The sequence below is a fragment of the Ptychodera flava genome, chromosome 7, assembly GCF_041260155.1.
Source record: "Ptychodera flava strain L36383 chromosome 7, AS_Pfla_20210202, whole genome shotgun sequence".
In the NCBI taxonomy this organism is placed as follows: Eukaryota; Metazoa; Hemichordata; class Enteropneusta; family Ptychoderidae; genus Ptychodera; species Ptychodera flava.
In genome coordinates, this window is record NC_091934.1 from 25,959,804 (window position 1) to 25,976,868 (window position 17,065).

Here is a 17,065-nt window from a genome sequence, read left to right on the forward strand (position 1 = left end):
GCCTAATGTACAGCAAGCCATTTCAGCGCTGCCTCGTAATAGATAACAAGTACTGCCAGATCTTTCGTGTAAGGAAAAAAGTGAGTATATTTCTATCATAGTTGTCATTGCGTGCTGCAAACTGTTTTCCGGAATGTTTACAATGTAACCTTTTTGATATTGCATGAACAAAGTCTTGTAAACAACCAGTCATTTTAATTTCACGGACGAAGGAAATAAGCGACAGTTTTATTATCTTTTTGGGATAAAAATTACGGACGAAGGAAATAAGCGACAGTTTTATTATCTTTTTGGGATAAAAACGGTTAATGACAACTTCTAATCTGTCATTTCTGAACCAGCTTTAAATTTTTAATGTTAAATGGTATTGGCTTGCGACCTGGAGGAATATGGTCGCTTTCTTGGGCGACTTTTTTCACGTGAAGATACAAACCTGATCACTAAACTCCACCGGAAAATCTCGTAATCATGACGAATGTGAAATATGATGTTCCTACTTTGCGCATTAACATGGATTTCTCGTGATTTGAACTTTTTCATAGCCGTTTACACTTGTAAGCAACATTTCAGTAGGATTTTCACAATGTCAATCTGCATCACAACACCAACTTACAATACCAAAATACTTAACTTCTGAAAAGATATCAGCGTATCACAAACCATCCCAATATTAGACTGTGGCCTCGGGCGACAAGAAAGATTGTGAAGTGAATCGTAATAACCGGCAATACGATCAAAGAGAGTGATATTAAAGCCGGTTATATAAATACACGTTCTTAAATTTGACAACAGATCGCGGTTGCGCGTTTTAGTTAACATGATTACGTCAACATCATATCATGCCATTGAAGCCATTATTCGTAAACTTTACTTCAGTAAATCGCAAGTTATAAACTGCTTCTTTACCTTTCCAATGGGAGTCTTTGAATACTACATGTATTATATATATATATATATATATATATATATATATATATATATATATATATATATATATATATATATATATATATATATATATATATATATATATATATATATGACACACCGTGAACGGCTGTGTCAAGTTTGGTCTGTCCAGGTTCATTGACTGTCGAACCATTTATACTGCAGAGCGGAAAGAAAACTTAAAAGTATTGTACAGTGGAATGGAAGTTCAGCCTGATGAACAGCCAAGATAATTTCATTAGTAATATTCATATTTCATACAGTTATTGATGAATTTCGCTCAGAGTATAAATACCTCATCGGCCTGTGCCCCAGACTACGTATTGCGACAGCTGTCGGGAGAGGACCAAGAACAAGACGCCCGGACATGCTAACGGAACAAAATTACCTCGAAGTTCGAAAAATTGTCGTTTAATACACGATTTTTCAGTACAAAATGACAACTTAGAGCATTTAAATGACAATAGTGTTGCTGTAAAATGTAGAAACTCTTAAACCTCTTCTGCCCAAATACAAAAATATGTGTGTTCCCGGTAACATACCGCCAAAACATTAGTGTAGGCAGGTTAGAGGAAATTGTTTGTTTATTTTTCTGCTTGTTGGCTAGGACCCATATAATACTGTACAATTTTGAGAATGTGCTTTTTTTTAATGCGAAAAAAACGTTTAGGGTCAGCTGTGTTTTCTCTAGGGTAGCTCGGGTTACCGGAAGCACACATTTTAATTTGTTTGTGTTATTTTATACCATGTGTGTGAACTCCTTTCTTGGGTCAATTTTACAGAGGAGACGTCAAACCATGTTGGCAAAGTTTATCGTCACCTCCGTGTTATTCGCCGTCTGCTTCGCCGGCTGTCCGGATCCCACCGAGCTAGGAGACGCTTGTGCCATCATATACGAACACAGTCGGCCAACGGCAGCCGAGTCCTGTTTGGGAGTATCCGTCGACGTCACAGACAATAGTTTCGTGACCAGTACACCTGCTGAACTCGAGAACAAGATCTCCGCCATGGTGGTGGCCGAGGGATGTACGTTGAATGCATGGAATGACGTCAACTTTCAAGGTGAACAGATCACGTTTACAGAGGGCATTCATCATCGAATGAAGTCTTTCCCGCTCGAAGACGATACTTGGAATGATAAGATCTCTTCATACACCTGCAATTGCTGTAGTTGCGCACAGTGAGACGCAAAACCAAAATGGCGATGCTCAGCAAATCAGTGACAGAAAGATGACGTGTAATTTTAATTCGGGTTGTAGAGGTTCTCTCTTGTACTTTATGGTTATCGTGGAATTAAATAATAGCATTGACAATTTTTGTATTCGTCTCTTATATAATGGCGTGACGCCATTGAATTCAATGTATAAGCTTGGGTAGAGACAACTCTGAAACGGTGATTATTCACAGCAATGACTGCACTTTTCCGAAAAAAAAAATAAAGGTGAACAACTGTATTCCTGAGCATACATATATCTGCACACACTGTCTGAATGCTCGTTGCGTGTTATTGATTGGGGTGAGAAAAACCGCCAAAATTATTTTGAAATCGTCATTCAAACTTATATCATCATTATTATTCCGTTATTTGCTGATTTCGTCAATATTATGTCATTATCACATGCACAAGCCAAGTTTGTCATCTCCGAACAAAAATACGGGATTTATTCTTTGGTCGTTCTACGTCACGACAACCCGCGTCTATGTCATCAATTTTGGTGCGTCGGACCTTTTTTTTTGTCGATCTTTGGTGTGCTCGTAAATATGTAAACAAACAACATGGCGGCCGATGTTTCTCCCACGATCAAACGTCATGTAATGAAATCGATATTTTCACAGACTACGACATTACTAATCCGAACAATGCAAACACAAGAGTGTACCGCCTGTATATTCCGAAGGAAATACGTGAATAATTTGCGGAAACAACGAACTCGAAGCTGGTCGCGTATAAGCTTACCGTGGGTTCCGTACGCATTGCAAACAGGGTCAGGCGCGACGTTTACAGTGTTCGCGCCGTCGAGATTCAGTCGATATTTGTTCCCGAAAAATAGCGTATCTTTGTCTGTGATAAATTTCTAGGACTACGCTATCTTTGAAATAGAGAATAACTTTGCGGAAGGTAGCCTACGTGTAGTCCGAGAGCTGTCATTTGCTCCACTCACGAACGAACGTGAGCGCTAACGCACACGACGGACGACTGGAACTTGTGCACGGCGTACTGATATTTATTCCTAAAGTAGTTCAAAAGTTTAAACGCGGAATCGTCATGGAAAACTTATTTTATTTTGCAAAAAATAACGAATTCTTGGCTTGTGCATGTGATAAGTATATTATTCCCAAATATTTTTCTTCGTTCAGCTCGGAAAATACTCGTGATGTAATGACCGGGTCACCACTCGTCTTCGACTCGTGGTGACACGGTCATTACGTCACTCGTATTTTCCTTCGCTGAACGAAGAAAAATATTAGGGAATAATATCTAATTATTTGCTCATTGTTTAGATGTTTTATGACATGATTATGACATAATAACGGGTGTCTCCTGTCTTTCTATGTGACTACCCCAGTTCTAACCACCGAAGAGTGACCAAGGTTGTGATAAGGTTGAACCATTAGATCTTTGAAAGGGGGTGATCACAATCAGATTGTGAATATTTTTTTACACCTGTAAAACTTATTTTTTCCCAAGTGAATTATGCTAATTTTTTCTACGTAAACTGTCAGATTTACAATTATTTTTAAAGTTTGACGAAGTCTGTTAGAAGACGTTTTCATTCATTTTATCCATATAAATAAATAAATAAATAAATAAATATAAATAAATAAATAAATAAATAAATAATAAATAAAGATTGTACACGGTTACCCCAACATTTATATGACTAAGTGATTAGCTAATAGTATTGCTAAGTGTTGCAGATCATCTTGCAGTCCGTTATCAAAACACAAAGGGTGTCTGCTAGGGACTCATTTGGCTATATAGTTACATGTACATTTCCAACTGTTTCCTGGCATGGGGAAATTAGTGTTTGAGTGTTTTTGCCCACCGTAATCCACAAGGTCCTTCCTATTTACAGTCCTGCCTGGTGAACTTTGCGAACGAGGGGGGGGGGAGCACAAGAGGGTCATCCCCCTTCTCACAAGTCGAAAATTGAAATTTACAAGTGGAAATGGAATTTTCTGGTGACATCTGAGTGTAAATTTTACTGAGACTCAGTTTCAATTTCTGCTCTGGTAATAAGAATGCACGAAGTACCTGAAGACTAAACTGATAGACCCAATTACAGCCAGTTTCATGTCTGTTTGGTTTTTGTTATAGAATAGTTCAACACCAACAACTTCTACTGTAATATGTCCTCACAATCTTCAGCCTCATCCTCAATGTTACTGTCACTGTTACTAGTAACGTTAATCACTAAGTTTCAGGGCATCTGTTGCTTTCTCAAGTTCAATACGGAGGACTTCTAATTGTGTTTGTGTGGCACTGACAGTTACGTTTCATGTACTACATCCTGATTATCAGCAGCTGCTCTTGGTAAATTTAGCATGTCCTCCTACGCGTGAAGATAAATGGTGCTGAGGTTGACACTTCTTAAATAACGAGTCCTCATGGAAGAGGCAGTGAAGCAGTGGAAAGAGGTGAAAAGTAGAAAAAAAGTGCTAACATTATTTTCACAGTGCGTACAGTATTCGAAATCTGAAAGCAACAAATTTATATCATTTCATTATTGCTTTATGACAGAACATGATCTTATCATGATTAGTCCCATCGAGTTCAACCAAACAGCACGTCTATAAGTTTTAAACATTTAAGCTCCCCAATTCCATGCACAACGTAAACAGTGACCCTCCCCCTACGCGTCACTGTCCACATCAATAATATTTGGACCTTTCTCTAGCGGCCATTTTGGATTATAACTTGAAATTAACCCAATTTGCTTAAAATCAATCAATCTAATTCTGTACACTAATTTTGAAAACCATATGGCCAGGGTTGCTATGTTGCAAATGTCAAGGTCTTTAGCCATGCCAATTTTGAGAAGAGGATTTTAAAAGCATTATTTTTCAATTTTCTATGACCTTTGACCTGCCCTACTCCACTGCAGCTAAGCTATGACTACACCCAATGTGACAGTTTTCGGTCAGGGTAGAGCATTTCGCCCAAAGCCGTTTCATAAATGACGAGCACTACGGAATCTTATTACCATACCTTTCGAAACTTTACTGTGTTAACACGACGGAAGTGGTAATTAAGGGGTCAAAGTTCCCAAAGTTTTGACTCCATGTGAGGGCGTAGTAATAGGTCTACTATCGCAGTAATCGGACGTCGTATTTGGAATGTGATTAGGGGCTAAATATTGATTATTCGAAACTTCAAACCCCCGATTTTCAATTTCGATGTGTTTAGAAAACTGTACATAAATATTTCGTGATAATTAGTTACGTTTAATCCATAGACGACTCAACCATATTTCCACGGGTGTGGCGCTTACCTACAGTACATGGGCTGTCTCTGCGTGTTGCTTTCGGCACCTTGTATCGTACGGTCTGGCTAACTTTGCAAAGTTTGTAGCCGGATATAGCTTCTACCAAAAAAACCTATCAAAAACGGGACACCAGCGTCACCTGACTTAATATGTCATGATAATATTGTAATTATGACCAAATCATCACATAATAATTGCCAAAAATGACATAATATTGACCAAATCACCAAATAATGGCATAACAAAGATGAGATAAGTTCCAAATCAAGAAACCAATGCTGAACAAAACGACCGAATTACCAAATAAGTTCATAATAATGTCATAATCATAATATATCCAAATAATGATCAAGTAATGGCATAATAAAGGGAAAATAATGACACAATTATGACGAAATCACCAAATAATGGCATTATAATGATGAGTTAAGTTTGAATAAAGATATCAAAATGATGTTGGCTGTGTTCTCACCCAATAGTTATTGGCCACTGAAAGCCAACATTAGTGAATCATTCTGTACTTTTCACTGATCCGTAAATACACATAATCGTGAGTCACTAGCATATGTACTGATGATATTAAGGTAGTGAGCGCCTGGAAATTGAAAGCCTTATTAACCTTTTGCTCAGGCTTTCCCAACAAAGCTTCACTCACTCTCTAGACAGATCAAGAATAAAAATTAGGTGTCACTGTGTAAATTTTGGTACCATGGAAAAAAATACCTAACATTTACATATATTGGAAATTCAAAATGGCCGCCATCCCTGTGTTTACTCCATTGGCAAAAATAAATACAATTTTTACTTTCGTCATCGATAAAAAAGATTACGGGTAATTGCCATCAGAAATTTGTTATTTTAGCTTGCTGTGGGAGTAGAACAAGAAACTGCTATAGATACAGAGAACAAAACACACATGATTGGCCAAAAGGTAAAGCTGATGTCGCTTTTATACAACTATGTTAATTGTTTCCAGTTCTCCTGACAGGTGAGGGAGGTCACCCTGTTTCCAAACCTTTTTTATGTGATTGCAAAAGGAACAATAGCCGTAATTTTTACCTTCAAATTGGGCAAAATGCTTGATATACAACAATATTATACTGATTCTGTACACGTTTCAAATACGTTAATTATACACGTACGTATACTTATAAAATGCAAAACTACAGTTTACACTTAGTGAGCAAAGATCTGCATTACGTATACTCATGATCTGCATAGAAATACGCTACGCATATCAATGTATTGAAATATTCCATAAACAAAGATATACGTTGCGTATGCAATTAGAAGAGAGGTTCGGCTACACGACTTTTACCAGAACGTGAAGGCGTAGATTCCACGTTGGCGTTGGCGTACACGTTCACGTGCAAAATCGGTTTGGCTACGCGTTACGTGACGTGTTCGTGTGGCACGGGCAAGAAATGATTCTCCTCAGCTCGAGTTCTCGTAGTCTGTTTTCGCATCACCGAGACAGCTCAATGGTATGCTGCGAATCGAATAAAACTAACGAAAATTCATGAATATCTTTGAGAATGTCACTATCATATATCCAACTAACAACGAGTATGAATGATTCATAGTTTATATCATGTTTTGATACCTAAAGATGAGAATAAATTTACACGTTTACAACTTACGTGAAAACAGCTGTCTCCACGTAAATACGCGACGTGTACGTGGAGAACTAGACTCTCCACAGTCGCTGTGCCTTGTTTTATGCGCGCCCACGATGGGCCTGCATTCGAAGGCTACGCTGTGCAGCTGTGAGCACGCGCTGCCAGACACAGCGACTGTCCGTTTTTGCAAGGGTATGAATATTCATAAGGGTAGTGACCTCAAAAGAAACACCTATCTAACTGGGCGGAGAGAATATATACTAGTAGCTGGTAGACTTATATACGCAGTATGTTTTTATTTTTCATTTTTCATTTTATTTGGCTATGGTACTTGCCTTTTTTTTTGATTAACGGATGTGTAGTGTTCTATAAAGTACCCGGATCAGGCAGAAATCCGACCGGTCGCTTGCAAGAACGTCCAGACCCACTCTCGGAACCAGAGTTCTTATCGCGCGTACGCTTATAAGTATCTTTGGCACAGGCAGATTAACATTCATGTGACCCCGAGGTCATTGAACGTCAATGAACTGCTTTTTTACCTGTCGCGCACTGTAGCCATGGTATTGCCACAGTAACGCGCGGCAGTTCGAATTCGTTCCAGCACGCGCACAGTTATCTACAAATTCAAATAAAAACGCCATTTTCTCTTTCAATGTTTATTTATTGTTCTTTCTTTTGAGCATTCATATGTACGGCCTTGGTAAATAACTTTGAGTGCAGGAGGGGTCACAATTCAAGAAAATACATCATCAGCAGACGATACAGGGGATTTGCCCAAAGGTCAGAACAGGTCAAAGCCTTGTTTCTTCCCGAATAATTACACTATTTAAAAGTAGTTCCAATGGTAATTATATTTTTTCAGTTCGTGTTTTGCTATAAACTTATAGTAATTAGTTTTCAAACCGATGAACATTTTTGCAAGGAGGATGGACTTTGTATTTTCAGCGAGTTCGTCACAGTGTCAGTTTTCGAGCTGACTTCCGGTTTGCGGATCGGTATGTGGTGATTTACCACGTAAACAGGACACCTGTGGCAGAGTTTCGCTGATCACTGCGTCTCACGTGACTTGACTAGACGCAGCACTGAGGCGGGGACCAGCCAATGGCAGAGTCACTTATCGCCGAATCGAACACATCAGGAATTGTGGGTAATACGCGATAAGATGACTCTGCCTGGAGATTGGTCCAGACCCTGGGATTCGCGTCGCGTCTCTGAAGGGCGCGCGCGTGTTCCAACACTGACACTGGGAAGAACGCGAATCGCAGGGTCTCTGCCAGACTAGTGGAGAACGTACGCACAAGTCGATGACATCATCGCAGAAATTCGTGACGTTACGCGTTCACGTTCACGTAAAACGTGTAGCCAAACCTGTCTAGTATTATGTTCCATATACGTGAATATACGTAAATATGCTAAGCGTATATCAAGCATTTTGTCCAGTGATATATAGTTTGGCTTGTAATTGTTGAGAGAGCATAATCATTGTTTACTAAGAAAGTTATTACAGTCTAAAAGTCAATATTTCTCAATACTAACATATATACATATATACATTTGTACTTACATATTACAGATATAGCAAGTTTTGTCAGGGAAAATATTTTATAGTTTTCCCGTAGACTACCATGGATAGTGAAATAATAACTTTTGGTGAAATTCCAATATACTATTTGCTGTCTTCATCTGAACTTTTAAACACCCTATTTGAATCAAGTACGTTTGCATTAATTGTCAAAAACTAGTAAAAGCACAGATTTAGTTACGTGAATCCAGCATAAACTAACTCACTACTGTGCAGACTCAAAGGTAAAGCGTTCGATCGCTAGAAAAACCTGACCTTGGCTGCTGGTTTCAAGTAGGGTTGTATGAAATAGGGGAGACGCAAGGGAAACTGTTGAAAATGATTTTATTTTTTAAAATTCGCCGACTACAACCACGTCTTCATCGCCGCGTTAAAAAAACAGAAAGCGCGTCAGAAAACCTGTACCGCTGTTGACCCACAGCTAGGGAAAGGTATGTATTTTTCATGCACAAACTTGTACATGGCTATACTTTTCACACCCAGGTTTCAGAAAGCATCCTCACTTTCTCTTGTAATTTAAATCTATTATGACACCCTCCATATATGTACATAACAATCAGTTTAGCAGATGTGATAACTCCACTGTAGTAAACAGATAAAGACTGATGCTTTACAACTCATTCATGTAAGAATGGGGCTTTCAGTAAAGTGTCACATGACTATTCATGGGAATATGCTTTCGTGGACGCCTGCCTTGGGATAAGAAAAGAGCATGTATATCAAGGCTTCACTAAAAATTCAAGACATACTGTTGTAAATTAAGTAAATATCTGAGGTTTTACCCAAACTACACCGAGTGCTTGTCTAATACTGCGCTTATTTCTCAAAAATGCAACACGCATAGTAGATTTTACTTCTTTCAGTTACAACATGGCTATGGCGGAAAGAAATACCACGTGTTCCTTAACCGAATTATTATTATTTGCACCCGGTTTTAATGAAGACCCCACACACCTAATATAAGATGAAATCAATCAGTTTTTTTTCTCTCTCAACGCTACGTTATCAGTACGTATCCAAATCCAGAATACACAATGTACGTCTTCCTTATGTACGTAATTTTGTTAAGCAGAGTATGTATACTTAATTCTAAAGGTCATTAAGTATACATTATGAAAGCTGGAAACACATCACATACACTAACCCAATATATGTACATTCGTGTACATTTACTTACTTTCACGTATTTTCGTAACAATGTCCTAACTTTTGCCACATGTTTGCAACTTCATTGAAAGTGTCATGATCAACATCATGAACAACATTCACCACAGATTAATTCTAAAGGTCATTAAGTATACAGATACCAGTATGTAATTAGCTGATTCTAAAATACTAAATTTCATTGACTGCTGTCATTGTATCACCACTTTATATAGCAAGTGATATTGCCTTTCGTCAAGTCCTTCAAGCTATAAATGACAAACCATGAAAGCTCATCAGATATACAAATTATACATTAGCTGACATGAAAATGCGAAATAACTTTTAATATTGTTCAATTAACCTGGTATCATCAATGTACGTAGCATAGTTTGCCAACTTTGATCAAGTAAATCCCGGTATATTTTCCTAATGACGAAAGTTTCGTCAACTTTGGTCTCGTCAACTCAGATATATATCCCTAATTAGGAAAGTTCATTAAATATGGAAATCAGGAATTAGCTGAAGTAAAAATGCTTAATGACTTTGAATATTGTTGTATCCAAATATCTTCAACGCACATAGCAAGTTTTGTCAACATTGGTCAAGTCAATCAAGATATATATCCTTAACTAGAAAGTGTATCAAATATGCAAATTAGAAACTGGCTGGAGTAAAAATGACGTTCAAAATGACATTCAAAATGTTTTATCATGGTATTTTTAATATAAGTAGCAAGTTTCTTCACCCTTGCTTTAGTCGATCGAAATTTATATCCTTAATTAGGAAAGTTCATAGGATATGCAAATCAGGAATTGGCTGGAGTAAAAATGTTAAATTGCGTTCAATAATGTTAAATCATCATCTTCAATATACTTACCAAGATTCGTCAATTTTGATCAAGTAAATTTAGATATATATCCCTAATTAGGAAAGTTCATTAAATATGCAAATTAGCAATTATCTTTCCTATTATCCCTTAATGCCTTTCATGGCTTATATATCTTGGTGTGATCAACATCTGTAGCTAATCTCATCAAATTGTGTGCAGTCGTTCTCAATGTATAACCCTTTTTTTTCTAAAGTAAGTAATTATGCAAATGAACAAATATTAAGCAAGCGACATCCACCGAAAATTAATTAGTTCTTGCCATTTGCAAAGTAAATTTATGTACCAGATTTGATTCTGATCTGATGAGCCGTTTTGAGATATCGGGCCCACAGACAGACGGGCAGACAGACAGGCAGACACATGTACAGACACACAGACAGACAGACATCGCTGCGACATTAGCTCACGTGTTTGAACACCTGAGCTAACATAATAATCGCAGTCAGTTACATATGCTGCTATTTTATTCCACGATAGAACCAGAAAATAAATGAAAAACAACAGATAGATAAGTCTATATGGAATTATCGGAGGACCATATTTGTTTATAAACGCGGTCTTTGAAGCTAATCTGTTTGCACCCAGGGCTGTTCTAATGAGAGACAACACATTTGACACACCACTACCAAACGTTCTTCAACGCGATCTTCCGATGTACTTAGCTGAGTTATCTTCTATTAGCTAGGACGATTAAAAGGAGGTCCTTCTTTCGCCGACGGCGAAAGTTTTCCGATTGTTGAACGTTGTTTCAGTGACGATAAGCTGTTTATCGCAGCAGAGCGTTCCTTCATCGCGGATGCTGTATTTCTCGAAGATGGTATACTCAAATGCTTCCCATCCTCTCCACCATGGCCGCCGACCAGACAGCTGGTGGCCAACAAGCAGACGATGATCTTGATCAATGCGGTTTTCATAATTTGTTGAAATTTCACAACAACGCTGTCACAGCACAGTTGCACCTTCCTGGTAACAGTCTGAGAATTAATAAAGTGACAATGAATGATGAAATGGCTCAGTGACTCAGCAATTTGACTCGAATACAATATTTCATGAAAAGATTCCTGCCAAGCTACGTACTGCAACGAGAATCAATGTTAAAAGCAATTTGAAATAACATTTTTGGCGATTTTATCTTCTCAACTTCTCAACACAGCCATATTTGTACAGTCAGCATTGTTATTATTTAAAATTGAATTCAAGTCCAGACTAGAATTCCTTTTTTCATCGATAACAATTATTACGGTCTTTACTCATTTACAGAGTACTTTGCCAAACATATTATTTGTTATTCTATAATGCTGTTGGTAATAGAACAAGGCACAACAGTTGATACACAGAACAAACGTACTGCAAAATTGCCAAAAGGCACACCTGATGTCCTTTTTATACAATTATGTTAATTATGTTCAGTTTTTCTGACAAGTGTGTGAAATTATTCTCTTTCCAAACTTGCTTATCGATGTCCAAGTGCAAGAAAGCGTAACTAATGTCTTGGTCAAAATTGAGTTTTAAAATAGCCATACAGAATAAGATGATGGAAAGTAGGGAGACTAGTTGCACTTATTTTATGAAACAAAAGGATATTGATTTATTCCAAGCAGAAAGACAAAAGAAATTTACATGCTGACTTTTCAAGAGAATGACCCCTTCAGTTTGTCATAACTTACTACCAAAGAGTCTGGCATTTATAGTACCTGCAGAATATGACTTGTATGGTTATTTAACGATTTTTTTTGAAATTTATAGTGAAATATCTAAACATACTTTTAATAGATGTAATTAATTAATTATCTGGAGATTTTATATTACTGCTTTCGGAAAAAATGATAAACATCCTATCGTTGTGTGTACAAATCAAACTGAATTGTGGATAATTTATTTTACCGTGTGTTAATGCTACCCAAAGGTAGAATAAGTAGACTACCAAGAGGCTATGTAACATTACTCATGGCATGGGATTGCATATAGAAATGTTCAAAAACATACTAGGAATAGTTGAAATTTTCTGGTATTTCCACAAATGATTCATTGAAAGATGCTTTATTGAAAAATAAAACCATGTAACCATGCTTGATTTAAGACAACATCATAGTTGTAGGGTTTCCTTTGAGAAGCCACTAATGCAAAAGTGCTGACTCGGCACTTTTTCTTAAGTTTTAACATATTAAGGTGGCCAGAAAGCCTACGGCGTCAGTTAAAATCTTTAAAAAACAACATTTTTCGCATGATAGTTATATAAAAAGATGATTTATAAAAAAAATCTGAAGGCAATTCATGGCAAAATATTAAAAATTGAACAACAATATTTTATGAAAGTTACGGTTGTCTGTATTGTTAGGGAGTTTTTATGCGCCCGCCTGCAGAACAGATCGTACATGACTGTTGTTTTTCTCAGTGTAACTTATATAGACATTCTCTTCCGAACGTGCGCCAAACTTTCATAGTACGGGCACGATTGCGAGTCACTATGTCAGCAAGTTCTGCGAATACGTATGTGCAGTGAGACAGCTCCCCTAAGCACACGCTCTTGTTGCTGACTTTTGAAAACAATACCAGTCAAATTGTGAGGCAAGCTGAACCAGGGAAGAGTGTTTTGAGTGGCCATATTAAGCACGGGAATCGTATTCTAGGGTGTTCTAGAGAATCAGGAAAGACCCAGTTGATCGGAATGTTTTTGACGATTTCAATGGCGCCGAAAACACCGTAAACAGCGATTTTCATCTCGTTTAGTGCATGGGGAGTCTTGATGATCTCGCCAATGAATGGGGAGTCTTGATGATTCTCGCCGATGAACGGCGAGTCTTGATGATTCTCGCCAGTGAATTTCAATTCTCACTGTACTTGGTGAGAATTTCCATTCTGACTGGTGAGAATTTGTTCTCACACTTGATTCTCGCCAAGGAGTGCATTTCTCACCAATCTCCAGTGGAGATTAAAATTTTCTCACCGACAGCGGTGAGAATAAGAATAGATTCTCACCGATTGCGAGAAACGTCATTTTCTCGCTCTAGTCTCGCAATTTTTCCCTATAGTGTACAAGAAGCAGGTTAATTAAAGGTCTTATCTTGGTGCGTATTACGTAAGTTGACTGGTTTCGATGTACCGATATGATATCTTTTGTCGTTTACGACTGTCGATTTCACGACGTGACAGAAAGTCTCGTGTTGCAAGAAACAGATATTTAGCTAATATTTCCCAAGGGCTGTATTTACATGCTGAATATCGTGTTGTAGTTGTGACAATTTACTTTACAAGTCGTATATTCGGTTACGCTTTAGTAACGTGAAGTATGTACTGGAACGATTTCACTTCACAAAAAAGTGGCGTCTTGAAATTGACACATGTAACTTAATTACAATACCACTCTTCTATAGACGCCTAATTTAGATTCTGAAATATGTCCATAGGCATTTCGGCATGAGCCAGTGAAAGTTTTAGGCGCCGCACAACACCGTGAACTTGAAGACGTGAAATCCTTCATCGCCCAGGGAGCAGCTTCATTCTGATCGCGAATCCATAATCCCCAAAAGTCAGAAACAAGATGATATACGTTGTAATTCCTCCGTCCCTATGTCAAGCATCGAGGCAGTTATTAATGCTTTGGTATCAGTTAGCAAATTTTATTCTTATGGATGAAAAAACAAGAACTTAAAGACGACAACCTGAAATGAAATACACTTACGTTTTTCAGTCCAAGCAGATCTGTTAGTGATCGGATCACAACTTCAGGGTAGTAGTTATCTGACTTGACAACTAACAAAATTTCCCATGCAGCAATCTTTTAATACCCTAAAGACTCTGAATATATTATGCAACATACTATTTCCGAGCACTATTTATAGCTATTGTCCATTCAGTAGCACGCTGGTCCGGGTCATAAATTGAAACTTACTGGTACCGGGATCAACTCTTTTGAATCGTATTCAAACGTGAAATACAGTTGAATAGTTCTCGCTAAATACTGCGAATAGTAAGCAGCAAAAATAAGTCTACCACTTCGATAGAGATGACAGGGATAGTTTCAGTCACTGACAGACAAAGGAAGAGCAGATACTGACAAATCATCAGGCAGGATAGAGAGGTGCAGAGTCAAAGGAACAAGAACCCTTCTCAGCCCAGTAACTCGTCCTTGCTTCATATGGGTAGTCGGCAGTATCCCCGTAGTTGGGTTTTCGCCTGTTGGATGATGCATCATGAAAGAAAGGTATTATTACGATCATTCAGATATATTCCAAATTTGAATAGTGTTGACAAGATTTGAACCTGGCAGCAGTAAGTGTTGTTTCAATTTATGACCAGCGTACTACTGAATAGACAATAATAATGTCATCATGCCCTGCAATAGTATGTTGCATGTAAATCGTCAGAATCTTAATGATATATATATATATATATATATATATATATATATATATATATATACATACATATATACATATATATATATATATATATATATATATATATATATATATATATATATATATATATCTTCATGAAAGATTCATATTTAAGATGTCAAATATTACTTGTAAATGCACACATGAATCTGGCACACACAAATCACACAGCACCAACTGTAACAATCCAGTTCTTGCACAGAAATTCATGTCAACCTCGAGCATCAATCAACGGCCTCATGAAAGGTTAAACATTACATCACATGAGAATATGTCACATCAAAATATAAATATATAGAGAAAGTCACACCATTTAATGAAAAATAGCAAACTCAACAATACAAAAGAGGTAAACAGAACACTTTCCGGAGGAACAGAAGATAAACAGGAAGAAGGGCATCCTGAACATAATGAACAAGCAAAAACATGGACAACACTCTAGTTTTCACAACGACGTTCAGTCCATACATCAGAACTCAGACAATTAAACAAGCCCTGACGGAAAACTGGCGTGAACTATAAAGAGATAATGCATACAAGAATCGATTTCCAAATGGCATGCAAAAGAAAAAGAGACATAATAGATACACCTAGAAATGCAAAAAATTACAATCCCGATGAACGCCCCTAATTCACATGAACATACACAATCACTATCAGACAGAAACTTAGACATTTTAGCTTCCATATAGAGATTTGGGATATAAGACTGGCATTCACGAATACTGCATGGGGAGGAGGCGCCGGAGAAAACGCGATTGCAATATATAAATTCGTTTTAGACCCCCCTCAATATCCTAAAAAAGATTTGACATCCATCCAATCTTTTTTCCAGCATTTCTGCTTTGTATAAACTCTAAACTCTTGTTTTACACCCGTTCTTGTTTTAAACCCTGTCATATGGCTTTCAAGAGTTTTTTCATCAACAGGCTAAAAAACCAAATGGCAGCCGGCTGGTGTTGCGTTGGTAGATGACCGAAGGTCATTGGCGGGAGAGGGAGCTTGATAGGAGGATGTACCCAGTCTTGAAAGGAAGGTCCTAGGGCATGGACTCTAATTCCATCATCAATAATGAAATTACAGACTTTATTGACAAGTTGAATATTGTGAGTCTCAGCACGCTGTAGGGATGTGTATTTTTATGTAACAGCTAACGTTTACCCGCCCGACAATATCGTATCGGTAATTTCGTGCAGACCAATTTTTATCATCAACATTTTGTAAAGTGTCATTGTTTATAGGGCAAACAACGATGAGAAGTTGCTGGCAGGTGCGTGGGACGCATTCACAGACGTTGTCAGGTGACTCATATGACAGGCATATACGAGAGCTTTTCCCATGTCAATAGAGTAAAAAACATGGGAGAGTGAAATAAGGGAACTACAGCCGATCTGGAAGGACTATTATTAAAACTGTTGAGAACTATGGATGATAACTGGTTTCACTTGCTCATCAAAAACTAGTTGTACAAAATACTTTAGAATGGTTTATTTAGGTTTGACAGATCTCTGCCAATAGGATTTACCCTCTCCCACCCTCTCCCAGAATAACTGCGCTGTTCCCCCTTCATAAACCTCCCAACTGGTCCTCGGTAAGACATCTCCCTGCTGGTAGCTGTCTCGGACTATACAAAGTTGGCCACTCAGCAAATGAATAACTATGCCCACCTGCCCCATTTACCTGCCAGTAGTTTGAGGGGGAACGAGTGCACACGTTTCACTGTTGATAATTAAAGCAAATAAAGCAGTGTTCTCTGACGGACAACGTACAATCCATACATCACGACTAAGATAATCAAACAAAACCTGACGGAAAACCGCTGTGAACTGGGAAAAGACGAAGCATTCAAGAATTGATTTCTTGACAACCAATAATTGTAAACAAAAGAAATAGAGACATAATAGATACGCCTAGAAACGCTAAAATTCAAAATCCACAATCCCGATGAACGCCCTAATTCACATGAGCATACACAATCACTATCAGACCGAAAA

At 37.7% G+C, this 17,065-nt stretch overlaps 1 long non-coding RNA gene across 1 annotated transcript; it reads left to right on the forward strand.

Annotated features, from left to right (window-relative positions):
* LOC139137104 (uncharacterized) lies at window positions 1–2,261 on the forward strand. The gene is made up of 2 exons (XR_011553310.1): window positions 1–80; window positions 1,731–2,261. It is a non-coding gene; the product is annotated as an uncharacterized lncRNA (long non-coding RNA).
* Window positions 2,262–17,065: the final 14,804 nt, after the last annotated feature.